This window comes from Salmo salar, unplaced genomic scaffold (genome assembly GCF_965601325.2).
Source record: "Salmo salar unplaced genomic scaffold, fSalSal1 ptg000432l, whole genome shotgun sequence".
Lineage (NCBI taxonomy): Eukaryota > Metazoa > Chordata > Actinopteri > Salmoniformes > Salmonidae > Salmo > Salmo salar.
The window spans coordinates 3207501-3222450 of record NW_027675387.1 but is presented as its reverse complement, the minus strand read 5'-3'; the positions used below and the strand labels follow the sequence as shown (position 1 = coordinate 3222450).

Genomic DNA, 14950 nt, shown 5'->3' with positions numbered 1-14950 from the left:
GATATACCCAATGAAAACTTGTCCTCAGTGTGGTTTTATTTAATGCGTCTTATTTATACACTGTAGTGTTTGTGAAATGCTTGTTATGTTTGGTAGCACTTATTTATTTGTCCTTTGCCTCCAACCCCTTTCCATGCATGGAAAATATCCCACCTAGCAAAATGTAATTGAAAAGATATTGAAAATAAGACTATGCCCAACATCCAATACACATTCAGTTTTAGTTGAAAGTGAAAGTTGAGAAGATGTCGTTTTTTCATTGACTTGAAAACAACTTAAATTCAACTTACTTGCAGCCTATACACATGGACGCAGTATAATAAATTGGTCTATAATCAATTGTATTAACAATCCTACATCACTCCAGCATTTATTGACAACATCCAAGTGCTAATTGTCTTTATTCCACTACTGAAGAAGCAGGACTCAAATCACCTCATATTTCAAACATTCAGCCTGACAAAAGATACATGTTTTATTATTTTATGCCTCACCATTAAGTTAATTATTGCCAATACATATTAACAAAGGGGTGTACATTTGGTTTGATATTTCATATTTACAATTAATGTAGCATTTAGTAATCAATGATTTATGCAACCAACTGACAATTTTTGGGTACAATTATATTGACGTAATATCAGGGATCATTTTATAATGTCATTTTAGAATATCTGTGTTCATTCTCAGATGTGCCAACCCAAATGTACTAGAGCATGACATTGGGGACTGGGCCCCGATCCAACAACATGCCTATCTAGTGAACCCTGAAAAGAGAGAGAAGCTCCGCAGTGAGGTGGAAAGTTACTATGGATATTGCAGGAGTTTCCTCTTGAAATCAGACATGTCCGTTTTAAGGGCAACTTGGTAGCTGATTGTCTCAAGGCTGGGCAGTCAAAAATGTTTTGTGTTTAGCCATTGCGTTGCCATGGATCCCAATTTATTTTGACTGCACGTTTTTCCGTATTGGAGATGAGTATTGTTTGGGCTCGTTCCAAGGGGACGAGAGTTCTAGAAGCTAGTGAGTTTTAGGAAGACGAGAGTTCTAGAAGCTAGTGAGTTTTAGGAAGACGAGTGTTCTAGAAGCTAGTGGGTTTTAGGAAGACGAGAGTTCTAGAAGCTAGTGAGTTTTAGGAAGACAAGAGTTCTAGAAGCTAGTGGGTTTTAGGAAGACGAGAGTTCTAGAAGCTAGTGAGTTTTAGGAAGACGAGAGTTCTAGAAGCTAGTGAGTTTTAGGAAGACGAGAGTTCTAGAAGCTAGTGGGTTTTAGGAAGACGAGAGTTCTAGAAGCTAGTGAGTTTTAGAAAGACGAGAGTTCTAGAAGCTAGTGAGTTTTAGGAAGACGAGAGTTCTAGAAGCTAGTGAGTTTTAGGAAGACGAGTGTTCTAGAAGCTAGAATTGTAGGATTCTATAGAAAGAAAAAGGATTAAAAAAATTATACGTGTAATAAATAATAAATATTTTGTTTTCTTGTTTTTATTTGTTGATTGTATATTATTATTTAGAAATACGTGTTTTTTCTTGTTTTTAATTGTTGACAGCCAGTAGACACCATGTTTATATTGGTGAAGGTGAAGCATTGTAGATGATTAAGTGAAATGGAAGTTGTAGAGATACTCTGAATGATCGGCTATGAAAAGCCAACTGACATTTACTCCTGAGGTGCTGACCTGTTGCACCCTCGACAACCACTGTGATTATTATAATTTGACAATGCTGGTCATTTATGAACATTTGAACATCTTGGCCATGTTCTGTTATAATCTCCACCCGGCACAGCCAGAAGAGGACTGGCCACCCCTCATAACCTGGTTCCTCTCTAGGTTTCTTCCTAGGTTCCTGCCTTTCTAGGGAGTTTTTCCTAGCCACCGTGCTTCTACACCTGCATTGCTTGCTGTTTGGGGTTTTAGGCTGGGTTTCTGTACAGCACTTTGAGATATCAGCTGATGTAAGAAGGGCTTCATAAATACATTTGATTGATTGATTGATTGATTGATTGTACAACTGAATGCATTCAACTGAGATGTGTCTTGGGTACATATTGGTGTCACCTCGTTAGTCAGTATGTGTTACACCTGTGCTGGCTTGTCCATCTCGTTAGTGGGAAGGTGTTTCACCTGAGCTGGTCCAGGTTCTATTTAAGAGTGTCTGGCCCAGTGCTCCAGTTGTCTTGATACATGTGGAGAGTCAACACCTTTAGTTGCTCCACCTTTTTGGTTTGCTTCCTGTCTTTAAGTTTGGTGTGGGTTTTCTTTTGTTTGTCTCTTCTTGGGCAGATTTAGTGGGTCTCATGGTGGGTGTCTTTTAGGTCCCAGTTGTTGTTACTAGTCAACTTCCAGTGGACACCCCCATAGTGTCTTTCAGAGCCCCTCCTAAAAAACAAGTTATATTTTGGGTTGGATATAGCATCATATTGTTGATATTTTAATCAATGGCATTTCCTTACAATGCTCATTAGTCTTTCAGTTGTTATTATTGTTTTTTATCCTCATATTTGTGTACTAAATATTTCTGATTATTTTCATAGTTTTTTCCTGTGAAGCCATTGTGTTGCATCCATGTCTGACATGTGCTGTATAAATAAAGCTTGTTTTGATTTGAACATATTGTAAAACAAATTAACCCAATGACTGACCAATCAACAAACTCTTGGTCCACCTTAGTATGAAAAACTGTATCAATCCCACGTTTCCAGCCTGCTGAAGGCGTGGTGGAGTGGTAAACACCACCCCCGGCTCTACCAGGGGCTTGAGGTGGTCTCCCACAGCTCTGCTTATGTTATGTTCTGTGGCCTTGCGGTTCCATTTCTGACTGCCCCTGCAACACAGAAACACATTTAGTCATATTATATAAAACACTTAAAGTAATGGATATGGAGCATCTATGGCCTCAGTTACACCTGGCACCTAAATGTGACTTCTGTCATCTGATCACTCCAAGCTGCATTAGGTTCAGATCTACCAGGATGGGCCTTTGACACAGTCAGGCCACTGATTATGCATAAGCAATGTAAAGAGGTGGGGTGAATGAGGGGAAAAGTAAATTTGACACAAATTACCTTCATAATAAATCAAATGTTGTTGGTCACATACAGGTGTTCAGCAGATATTATTGTGGGTGTAGTGAAATGCTTGTCCTTCTAGTTCCCACAGTGCAGTAATATCTAACAATTAATATCTAACAATTTCACAACAAATACCTAATACACACAAATCTAAGTAAAGGAATGGAATTAGGAATATATAAATATATGGATAAACAATGTCAGAGCAGCATAGACTGAGATACAGTTTATACATATGAGATGAGAAATGATATGCAAACATTATTAAAGTGACTAGTGTTCCATTTATTAACTAGTATAGTACTACTAGAGCAGCATAGACTGAGATACAGCGGGGGAAAAAAGTATTTGATCCCCTGCTGATTTTGTACGTTTGCCCACTTACACTTTCACTGACAAAGAAATGATCAGTCTATCATTTTAATGGTTTATTTGAACAGTGAGAGACAGAATAACAACAACAAAAAATCCTGAAAAACGCATGTCAAAAATGTTATAAATTGATTATCATTTTAATGAGTGAAATAAGTATTTGACCCCTTTAACTTGTTGTCTGAAGATAAAATGTACATTTTACTGAACTGCGTCCAGTCAGCAGATGGACTAGATGCCTCTTAGGCCGCCCATTGTGACTCCGTCAAGAATTCAGCAGAGCAAGTTTGTATGAAGGTCTGGTTCTTAAATGGGTACATAGTTCAACAGTAATATCCTCTAAAACGCTCTGGTGACAAACTTTACTGCCCTGTTTCCAGTTGTCCACATGGCTGGAAGAACCTATTCAAGTAAGTAAGTAAATAGATTTTGAAAATGTAAAAAAAAAACGATGTATTATTAGCTAACTAGCTACAGTGCAGGCTAACTCAAATGAGCTGCTAAATGAGCTAGCTATCTAGCCAACTACACATTCTGTATAGACAGATAGCTAGATAGAATTAAATATCACATTCTGTATAGATAGAATTAAATATCACCAGCTACCTAACTTCATTTTAGCTAGCTATCTTGATGTATTTATCACTGTAAAAAACAAACTCCACATGCATTTGTAGGTAGCTAGCTAACAGCCATGGAAGAGAGTGAAAGGATAGCAGCCCCAACTGTCAGTGAGAGAGGAGGCTATTCTGGATAGGGCAGGTACTTTTGTGTAGTTCCTGTCCCTAGAAGTGAGGACGGAGATAATAGTAACATAATATTCAGTGTGGTGTAATCTGACTATAATGAAGTCTGTTTCTTGTGAGGTTTTCTGTCCTCAGATAAAGAGCTCTATGAAAGCCAGTCTACATATGAAGAGGTCCCAATGAAGAGCAGTGGTTCTCAGTCCTGGGGACTCAAAGAGGGGAACATTGTTGTTTTTGCCTTCACACTGCACAGCTGATTCAAATGATTCAAACTCATCATCAAGCTTCAAGTGGTATTTATGTATTCATTTGTGATGCCATCCTTGATATGATTCTGTTATTGTCACATGCTACACATGTACATATGTGTGCCCATGCATCTATCAATCCAATGTTATCATGATTTGTTATCAGGGATATTATACTTTAGTAATCCACAAAGACCTGGTGATGTAACAGTCTAATAATTACATTGTCTCCCATATTCCTACAGATACCTTGTAACTGGAGATTCCTTCATAACGGTTGCCTACAGTTACCGTGTAGGGCACTGCAAGGTTGGGTGACCAGGGTCATCTGGGACTGCCTCCTGGAGGAATTCAGGTGTGTGAAGGCTACCTGTGTCCTGCGTAACTTCATGAGGATGGACACGAGGACCAGGAGGGGATCTGCAGCTCGCCGCCGTGTGCCAGAGGAGGAGTCTGCTGCTCTGCAGGATGTTTCAAGGATGGGGTCCAACAACGCAGCAAGAGAGGCAATCCGTGTGCAGGAGATCTTCACCTCCTACTTCTTCAAAGAGGGTGCTGTTCCCTGGCAACACCATAGATGTCACTATGCACAACCAAAGGCTCTTTTAAGAGCCATTCACATTGCAATAAGAGTATTCTTCCATTTACTGAGCTATGTCAACTGCAGTTATTCAATTCACAGTTTCTCTCCCTTTGATTTCTACTTCTCAGGTGAGGGTGCTGTTTAGGTAAGGGTGTGATGTCTGTGCAAAAACAAAACAGGCTATTTTAAATCACCCATATTGAAAAAATGTAGAACAATTAGACACCCTATAACCCACACCTACACACTCATGTATCAATCGGATTGATGGATTGTGTTGTGCAGTAAGCAGGTTCAGGCGTATATAACTGTGGCTCCTTCCACCTTCAAAGAATAGGCAAGAGGGCCAACCATGGAGAATAGTAAGACACTTAATTATTTCTATAACTACGCTGTATTGTTTGTCCTCGTGTGTCCGTTCATGTTTTTCAGCATAAAGTACTCTGCAGTCACTTAGTTTGGTGTGGACACCAGGTGAGGCCACACACAGATTCCTGTTGAACACTGTCGCTTTAACTACCTTATTTTCTCAATAACAGTCTCTCTCCTTCACTTCATCCCTCTCTCCTCTTCTCCCTAAATCCTCTAGGTTATATCAGCTGTGTCGGTGAACCCCTCCTGCATCTGAACTGGCTACATAGAGGGCACAGCATGATCAGAGGTGAGAGGTCACTTGGTCAGGTCAACAGGAAGTATTATTAAAGAGATGCTTTACATTGAAATACAGACAGAGATGCAGTAGTCCCAGAGTTAATGATCCCAGGTCAGTTTATATTATACAGGAAGTATTATTAAAGAGATGCTTTACATTGAAATACAGATATAGATGCAGTAGTCCCAGAGTTAATGATCCAAGGTCAGTTTTGCATTTCACCTCCTGATTGATGACTAACAATGTTAGAATAAAAAATAATAACACAAGGTTTAAACATGCTCTCTCTCCATCTGTCTCTTGTCTGCAGGTATGTTTTGATGTGAGAGGATGCCAACCCCCAGTCCCATCATCGCCACCTCACCTGCTTTTAAGAACCTTTGGACCGACGAGAGACACTATTATGTAATTGTGATGAACTGAGAGAATATTTATGTAGCACTGTGATTCATTAATCATGTGCTGCCTTCCCTGCTCCTATGTGCTTACCTCTTTCCCTTTCTGTCTTTTACACCTCTCTCACCACCTCCTCTTTCTTCCTCTGTTTTTATAATGCACAACAGATGTGCATTGAAGTACAGATTAAACTTGTATTTATAACACTTGGATAATGAGCTTTTCAATAAAGCGTTTCACATTCTCTACTGGTTGAAATGAAGTGTAATGTGATGAAATACTCCACCTATCCTGTGTTTATCAGATCAATGCAGATGAAGGAGATTAGATGTTGAGATGAACCAGTGTTAGAGTATTTACATGATGCATAGGAAGTGTAGTGTACTGTTTTTTAACATTATATTTCTGTATATATGAATTAACTAGTTAAATCCTGTTTCTAGTCTATTAGTTACAATGCGTAACCATTGATGTCCCAGGACCAAGATTGGTAAACACTGTTGAAGAGTATAATTGTAATACATGCATGCAGACACAGCGTCATTCAAAGACTGGAATTTGATACTCCTGGTATTGGATATGACTGAAAAATAATCTCAAAGACATTCATACCTAAACTGCACCTTTATTTGCCAAGGTAGAGTACATGATCAGTGAATATATTAAATGTACAGGCTACAATGTGGGGATCTCATGCATGGTAATAACTACATGTATATACGACTTGCATCCTTGGCACAACATGATATTATATTCTACTCAATCCATAGGCTTCATTAATGTCATTCAGGCTGTTTTGAAGTTGATACAACTGGCTATGATAGCTGAGGTTCATAGGTTCTGAACTAATATGTATACCAAACGTTTGGGTCCATACACAGATCGGCTAGATAGCTAGCTACACATCCATAGGCATACAGGTATTTTAATCATCCACTGCACAATAAGCAAGAACATAGTTAGCTACGTTATTTCATCTATCTGCATGGCAAATATCAGCAAGGCAAGCTTACGAAATTGTACATTCAATTTACAGTAAATTCTTCAGCTGGCTAGATTCTATACATCCACTGTTTCACAAAACGACAGCCTGGTTTGCTGGTTGTTTCAGGAGTCCCTAAAACAACCAGAATGACAATTTCATACTCATGTCACAACACCCATAATGCTAGTCAGCTAGCTGGCTAATGTTAGCTAGTCAGCTAGTTGGTTAATGTTAGCTAGTCAGCTAGCTGGTTATTGTTAGCTAGTCAGTTAGCTGGTTAATGTTAGCTAGTCAGCTAGCTGGCTAATGTTAGCTAGTCAGCTAGCTGGTTAATGTTAGCTAGTCAGCTAGCTGGTTAATGTTAGCTAGTCAGCTAGCTGTTTAATGTTAGCTAGTCCGTTAGCTGGCTAATGTTAGCTATTCAGCTAGCTGGCTAAATCGCGATTTTCGTAAATAAACTTTATGATAAGAAAAAGCATAATCGTTTGTCTCTACATTAACTAACATTTCTGTCAACTGTACATGTTTCTGCATGATTCGTTATGACGTTATAATCCCTTACATTTGCTTCCATCCTAGTATTTCTGTCCGCCATCTTTGATCCAGTTCAGTTCTGTGTAGGGGTACCCCTCTCTCCTAGTGTTTCTGTCCGCCATCTTTGGTCCAGTTCAGTTCTGTGTAGGGTTACGCCTCTCTCCTAGTATTTCTGTCCTCCATCTTTGATCCAGTTCAGTTCTGTGTAGGGGTATCCCTCTCTCCTAGTATTTCTGTCCGCCATCTTTGATCCAGTTCAGTTCTGTGTAGGGGTACGCCTCTCTCCTAGTATTTCTGTCCGCCATCTTAGATCCAGTTCAGTTCTGTGTAGGGGTACCCCTCTCTCCTAGTATTGCTGAAGAAAGTAATGAATATTTTATGACCAGCGATGTCCCTTATTCCTACCCTTTAACTTTTTGTCTGACAAAATATACATTTTACTCAACTGCGTTACCCACTCCAGTCAGCAGATGGCGGTCTGGGAATTTAACGCGATGCTGTTGGTGTGACGTATAATGTAGTGGACGGAACTCTTCTTTCAACAGCAGCAACAGTTAGTCAGACACCACGGTAGCTTGCTAGACAAAATAGCCGAACAATAAAGCTCTTTAGACGCGTTAGTGTATATTAGCCACTGTGTTTTAAACCCTCTTCTGTCGTCTAGTTAGTTATCCGATTTAATTTCATATTTACGGTGTTGTTGTTATTATTCAGCTAGCAGGCTGGTTAAGTTAGCATTAGCCTAGCTAGCTAACATTCCCAACCATGCGGTCACTGATCTACTCTCCTGCTAAAGAAGAGAATATCACAGTAAAACAAGAAGTAGAGGGTGAGGCCGTTACTGTGAAAGAAGAAAAAGACGCGTTCAGAGTGAAAGAGGAGGAGGATGTTACAGTAAAAGAAGAGGAGGATGCAGTTTATGGAGTGAAAGATGAGGAGGAGATGACTGTTACATCGATAAAGGAGGAAACTGGACATCTGGGCCCGGTTTCCCAAACGCATCTTAAGACGTCCAATGGTTCTAACGGTGAACTTAGCCATAAGATGGTTTTGAGAAACCGTTCCCTGATTAACACTAGTAAGTACTGTCTTAAAAACAGAGGCACAAACTCTGCAGTTGTTGAACTGATGTGTGGTGTTAAAGCGGAAATATGCAATAGCTACATCCATATTGTGACTTTTAAATTATTAATTTATAGCCATTGATTGTTGAAGAATATAACACATGCCTCATGAGCTTAGTTCACCAGTTTACGCAATCAGATCCCCAAATAAGCTTTTTTTACTCCAATGTCTAGAAACAATGTAAATCAACACTGTATAGCCTCAACATGGTTAAAACTATCATGTTGATATCATGGATGGTCAGTCCTTGCATCCATAGGTCTGTCTATGAATTTGAAAGTAGTTACATTTCTCCAACCCCCTAATCATCTTATTACCAAAACTGGTGGAATGACAGCTTTGTTGTTGTATGAACGGCAGATTGCTGGGTTGTGTGGGTTTTTTCAACAGTAACAAAATGGCTGCCCAGAGGCTTGGTTTGGTAAACAGCTGAGGGATGGGGGAAGGAGGAGTGTAACCACTCAAATTTATTCATCCAGGATGTCATAATTATAGTTTAACCAGGTTTCTAGGATATATAGTATATTCTAGAATTCATCCATGATGTCATAATGATAGTTTAACCAGGTTTCTAGGCTATATAGTATATTCTAGAATTCATCCATGATGTCATAATGATAGTTTAACCAGGTTTCTGGGCTATATAGTATATTCTAAAATTGCCAGTGTAGATTTCCTGTGGAGGCAAATTATTAGAGCTGTTGATAAGTCATTGTATAGTATTCAGCCAATTGTTTTTCATGCCATTACATTAAAGGCAAGACATACCTAGATTCAATTACATTCATGAATTGGTTTGAAACCTTTGTTTTAAACCCGTCTCAAAATTGGTGCCTTGCCGGATTTGTAAAAAATGGTTTGTCATGAAACTCTATTTTTTAAATGTATTTAAATGTAACCTTTATTTAACTAGGCAAGTCAGTTAAGAACAAATTCTTATTTACAATGCCTGCCTACCCCGGACAACGCTGGGCCAATTGTGCGCCGCCCTATGGGACTCCAAATCACGGCCGGTTGTGATACAGCCTGGATTTGAACCAGGGTGTCTGTAGTGAAGCCTCAAGCACTGAGATGCAGTGTCCGCTGCGCCACTCGGGAGCCCCAAAATCATGTTCTAGTGCTGTCCCCAACTAAAATACATCTTGGTCAACCAAGAGTCATCTGTTCTTTCTACCAATCACCCCATGTGTTTTTATAAAATCTGTATGTACTGAACTTGTCTGATGCTTTAAGCACGCTGTTTGATTAAATAAATAAGACACACAAATGACGAGGGAGCCAGTCGTCAACATGACCTGACTGGAGGGAGCCAGTCGTCAACATGACCTGACTTGAGGGAGCCAGTCGTCAACATGACCTGACTGGAGGGAGCCAGTCGTCAACATGACCTGACTGGAGGGAGCCAGTCGTCAACATGACCTGACTGGAGGGAGCCAGTCGTCAACATGACCTGACTGGAGGGAGCCAGTCTTCAACATGACCTGACTGGAGGGAGCCGACCAGTTCTGAAAGCCTTTTGCCGTACCCTCATCCTACTCCTCTGGTGATGTAGACGTTATCCCAGGCGCTCTCATTTGTTGACTTCTGTAACCGTAAAAGCCTTGGTTTCATGCATGTTAACATCAGAAGCCTCCTCCCTAAGTTTGTTTTACTCACTGCTTTAGCACACTCCGCCAACCTTGATGTCCTTGCCGTGTCTGAATCCTGGCTTTGGAAGGTCACCAAAAATTCTGAAATTTCCATCCCCAACTACAACATTTTCCATCAAAATGAGAGGAGTTGCAATCTACTGCAGAGATGGCTTGCAATGTTCTATCATACATTCCAGGTCTAAGCCCAAACAGTTCAAGCTTTTAATTTAAAAAATGAATCTCTCCAGAAATAAGTCTCTCACTGTTGCCGCCTGTTACAGACCCCCCTCAGCTCCCAGCTGCCCTGGACACCATATGTGAATTGATTGGCTCCCATCTATCTTCAGAGTTTGTTCTGTTAGGTGACCTAAACTGGGATATACTTAACCTCTCTAGGGGGTTTTCAAAACGTTTGAAATGCTATTACTTCAATTTCTCAAACATATGACTATTTTACAGCTATTTAAAGACAAGACTCTCGTTAATCTAACCACACTGTCCGATTTCAAAAAGGCTTTACAACGAAAGCAAAACATTAGATTATGTCAGCAGAGTACCCAGCCAGAAATAATCAGACACCCATTTTTCAAGCTAGCATATAATGTCACAAAAACCCAGAAGACAGCTAAATGCAGCACTAACCTTTGATGATCTTCATCAGATGACACACCTAGGACATTATGTTATACAATACATGCATGTTTTGTTCAATCAAGTTCATATTTATATCAAAAAACAGCTTTTTACATTAGCATGTGACGTTCAGAACTAGCATACCCCCCGCAAACTTCCGGGGAATTTACTAACAATTTACTAAATTACTCACGATAAACGTTCACAAAAAGCATAACAATTATTTTAAGAATTATAGATACAGAACTCCTCTATGCACTCGATATGTCCGATTTTAAAATAGCTTTTCGGATGAAGCACATTTTGCAATATTCTAAGTACATAGCCCAGCCATCACGGGCTAGCTATTTAGACACCCGGCAAGTTTAGCCTTCACCAAAATCAGATTTACTATAAGAAAAATGGTCTTACCTTTCCTGTTCTTCGTCAGAATGCACTCCCAGGACTTCTACTTCAATAACAAATGTAGGTTTGGTCCCAAATAATCCATCGTTATATCCAAATATCCTCTGTTTTGTTCGTGCGTTCTAGACACTATCCCAATGGTAAATCACGGTCGCACGCATGGCGCATAACGTGACATTTTTTTGAAATATTCCATTGTCGTACTTCGAAGCATGTCAACCGCTGTTTAAAATCAATTTTTATGCAATTTATCTCGTAGAAAAGCGATAATATTCCGACCGGGAATCTGTGTGTCTGTAAACGGAGGGAAAAACAGAAAGGCGGGGGCGGCCAGTGCTCGCGCCTAAGCCCTTTGTCCTCTGATAGACCACTTAGCAAAAGCGCTCGTGTGTTTCAGCCAGGGTTTTGAATTACGTCATTCAGGTTTTTCCCGGGCTCTGAGAGCCCATTGGAGCCGTAGGAAGTGTCACGTAACAGCAGAGATCCTTTGTAATGAATAGAGATGACAAAGAAGGGCAAGAAATGGTCAGACAGGGTACTTCCTGTACAGAATCTTCTCAGGTTTTGGCCTGCCAAATGAGTTCTGTTATACTCACAGACACCATTCAAACAGTTTTAGAAACTTTGGAGTGTTTTCTATCCAAAGCTAATAATTATATGCATATTCTAGTTTCTGGGCAGGACTAATAATCAGATTAAATCGGGTACGTTTTTTATCCAGCCGTGAAAATACTGCCCCCTAGCCATAAGAGGTTAACCTCTCTAGGGGGTGTGGGACGCTACCGTCCCACATGGCCAACATCCAGTGAAATTGCAGAGCACCAAATTCAAAAACAGAAATACTCATATGAATTCATAAAACATACAAGTGTTATACATCGGTTTAAAGATTAACTTTTTGTTAATCAAACCACGGTGTCAGATTTCATAAAGGCTTTACCGTGAAAGCATACCATGCGATTATCTGAGAACAGCGCCCAGCAGACAAATCATTACAAACAGTTACCAGCCAAGTAGAGGAGTTACACAAGTCAGAAATAGCGATAAAATGAATCACTTACTTTTGATGATCTTCATATCGTTGCAACTCACAAGACTCCCATTTACTCAATAAATGTTTGTTTTGTTCGATAAAGTCTCTCTTTATATCCAAAAACCTCAGTTTTGTTCATGCGTTTTGTTCAGTAATCCACAGGCTCAAAGGCAATCACAACAGCCAGACGAAAAATCCGAAAAGTATCAGTAAAGTTCGTAGAAACATGTCAAACGATGTTTATAATCAATCTTCAGGTTGTTTTTAGCCTAAATAATATATAACATTTCAACCGGACAATAACGTCGTCAATATAAAAGGTAAACAAGAAAGGTGCGCTCTCGGTCTCGCGCATGAAAAATCTCTGAGATACTGAATGGTCCACTCATTCAGAGTGGTCTTACACTCTCATTTTTCAGGATGCAAGCCTGAAACTATTTCTAAAGACTGTTGACATCTAGTGGAAGCCATAGGAAGTGCAATTTGAGACCTAAGTCAATGGAATCTGTATAGGCAGTCAATGGAAAACTACAACAACAACAAATCCCACTTCCTGGATGTATTTTTCTCAGGTTTTCGCCGTCATATCAGTTCTGTTATACTCACAGACATTATTTTAACAGTTTTGGAAACTTTAGAGTGTTTTCTATCCAAATCTACCAAGTTTACTTTGGCACGCTTTTCATCCGGAGGTGAAAATAGTGCCCCCTACCCTAGTGAGGTTAACACCCCGGCCGTCCTACAATTCAAGCTAGATGCCCTCAATCTCACACAAATTATCAAGGAACCCACCAGGTACAACCCCTAAATCTGTAAACATGGGTACCCTCATAGATATTATCCTGACCAACTTGCCCTCCAAATACACCTCTGCTGTTTTCAATCAGGATCTCAGCGATCACTGCCTCATCGCCTGCATCCGTTATGGGTTTGCGGTCAAACGGCCACCCCTCATCACTGTCAAATGCTCCCTAGAACACTTCTGCGAGCAGGCCTTTCTAATCGACCTGGTATACATATTCGTCGCCAAACCCACTGGCTCCAGGTCATCTATAAGTCTTTGCTAGGCCGACTTCACTCAGCTCACTGGTCACCATAGCAACACCCACCCAATGCACGCACTCCAGCAGGTATATCTCACTGGTCATCCCCAAAGCCAACACCTACATTGGCCGCATTTCCTTCCAGTTCTCTGCTGCCAATCACTGGAACAAATTGCAAAAATTTCTGAAGTTGGAGACTTATATCTATCTACCTCATTACCTTTAAGCATCAGCTATCTGAGCAGCTTACCGATCGCTGCAGCTGTACACAGCCCATCTGTAAATAGCCCATCCAACTGCCTACCTCATCCCCATGTTTTTATATACTTTTTTTTGCTCTTTTGCACACCAGTATTTCTACTTACACATCATCATCTGCACATCTATCCCTCAAGTGTTAATTTGTTAAATTGTAATTACTCTGCTTCTATGGTCTATATATTGCCTTACCTCCTTACTCCATTTGCACACACTGTATATAGATATTTCTATTGTGTTATTGACTGTACGTTTGTTTATCCAATGTGTAACTCTGTTGTTTTTGTCCCACTGCTTTGCTTTATCTTGGCCAGGTCACAGTTGTAAATGAGAACTTTTTATTTATTTTTTTGACCTTTATTTAACCAGGAAGGGCTCATTGAGATTTAAAATCTCCTTTTCAAGAGCGTCCTGGCCAAGATAGGCAGCGCCAAGTCATTACAAAAATTACAGACAAACATGAAAAACTACAAGTAATCTAGTAAAAACCATAGAATTCACAAAGAGTATAACAAAATCATAAAACAGCAAATTAAAAACATTGACATGTCAGGGAATCAGTCTCCAGATCATTCATCAGTGATTTAAAAACACCAATCGGGACAAGTTCTTCCAGTTTAAAAGTATTTTGTCAGGCGTTCCAAGCCGATGGCGCAGAGGACATAAAAGCCCTTTTACCAAATTCAGTTCGGACATTTGGAACAGTTAGCAGGATAAAGTCCCGCGAACGAAGAGAGTACCCACCACATTTCTGAACAATAAAAATGGCCAAATAAAAAGGTAGTAAACCCAAAATGGCTTTGTAAATAAAAGTATACCAGTGACTGAGCCTGCGAGTGACTAGAGAAGGCCAGCCAACCCTGATATATAAAGTGCAGTGGTGCGTAAGGGTTTTGCAGTTTAAAATAAATCTCAAAGTGCCATGGTAAAGGGTGTCAATTGATCTCAAACACTGAGCGGAAGCATTCATATATAAAATATCCCCATAGTCTAGTAAAGGCATAAATGTAGCTGATACTAGCCTCCTTCTGGCTTCAAAAGAAAAACAAGCCTTATTCCTAAAATAAAATCCTAATTTCAGCTTCAATGTTTTTGTAAGTTGTTGAATATGCATTTTAAAAGAGAGGCCATCATCAATCAAAATTCCAAGATATTTATATGAGGTTACAACCTCAATCTCATTGCCCTGACAGGTAGTAATAGGTGAAAGGTTCAGAGGTCTATTTCTTGCTTTAGAAAACA

At 39.8% G+C, this 14950-nt stretch overlaps 1 protein-coding gene across 1 annotated transcript in view; it reads right to left on the bottom strand.

Annotated features, from left to right (window-relative positions):
- Positions 1-14841: 14841 nt before the first annotated feature.
- Positions 14842-14950, bottom strand: part of LOC145876070 (NLR family CARD domain-containing protein 3-like) — a 12768-nt gene continuing 12659 nt past the window's right edge. Inside the window, exon 5 of the mRNA XM_082971843.1 lies at positions 14842-14950. This exon is cut by the window's right edge and continues 2408 nt beyond it. The gene's annotated coding sequence lies outside the window, so the exon portion shown is untranslated.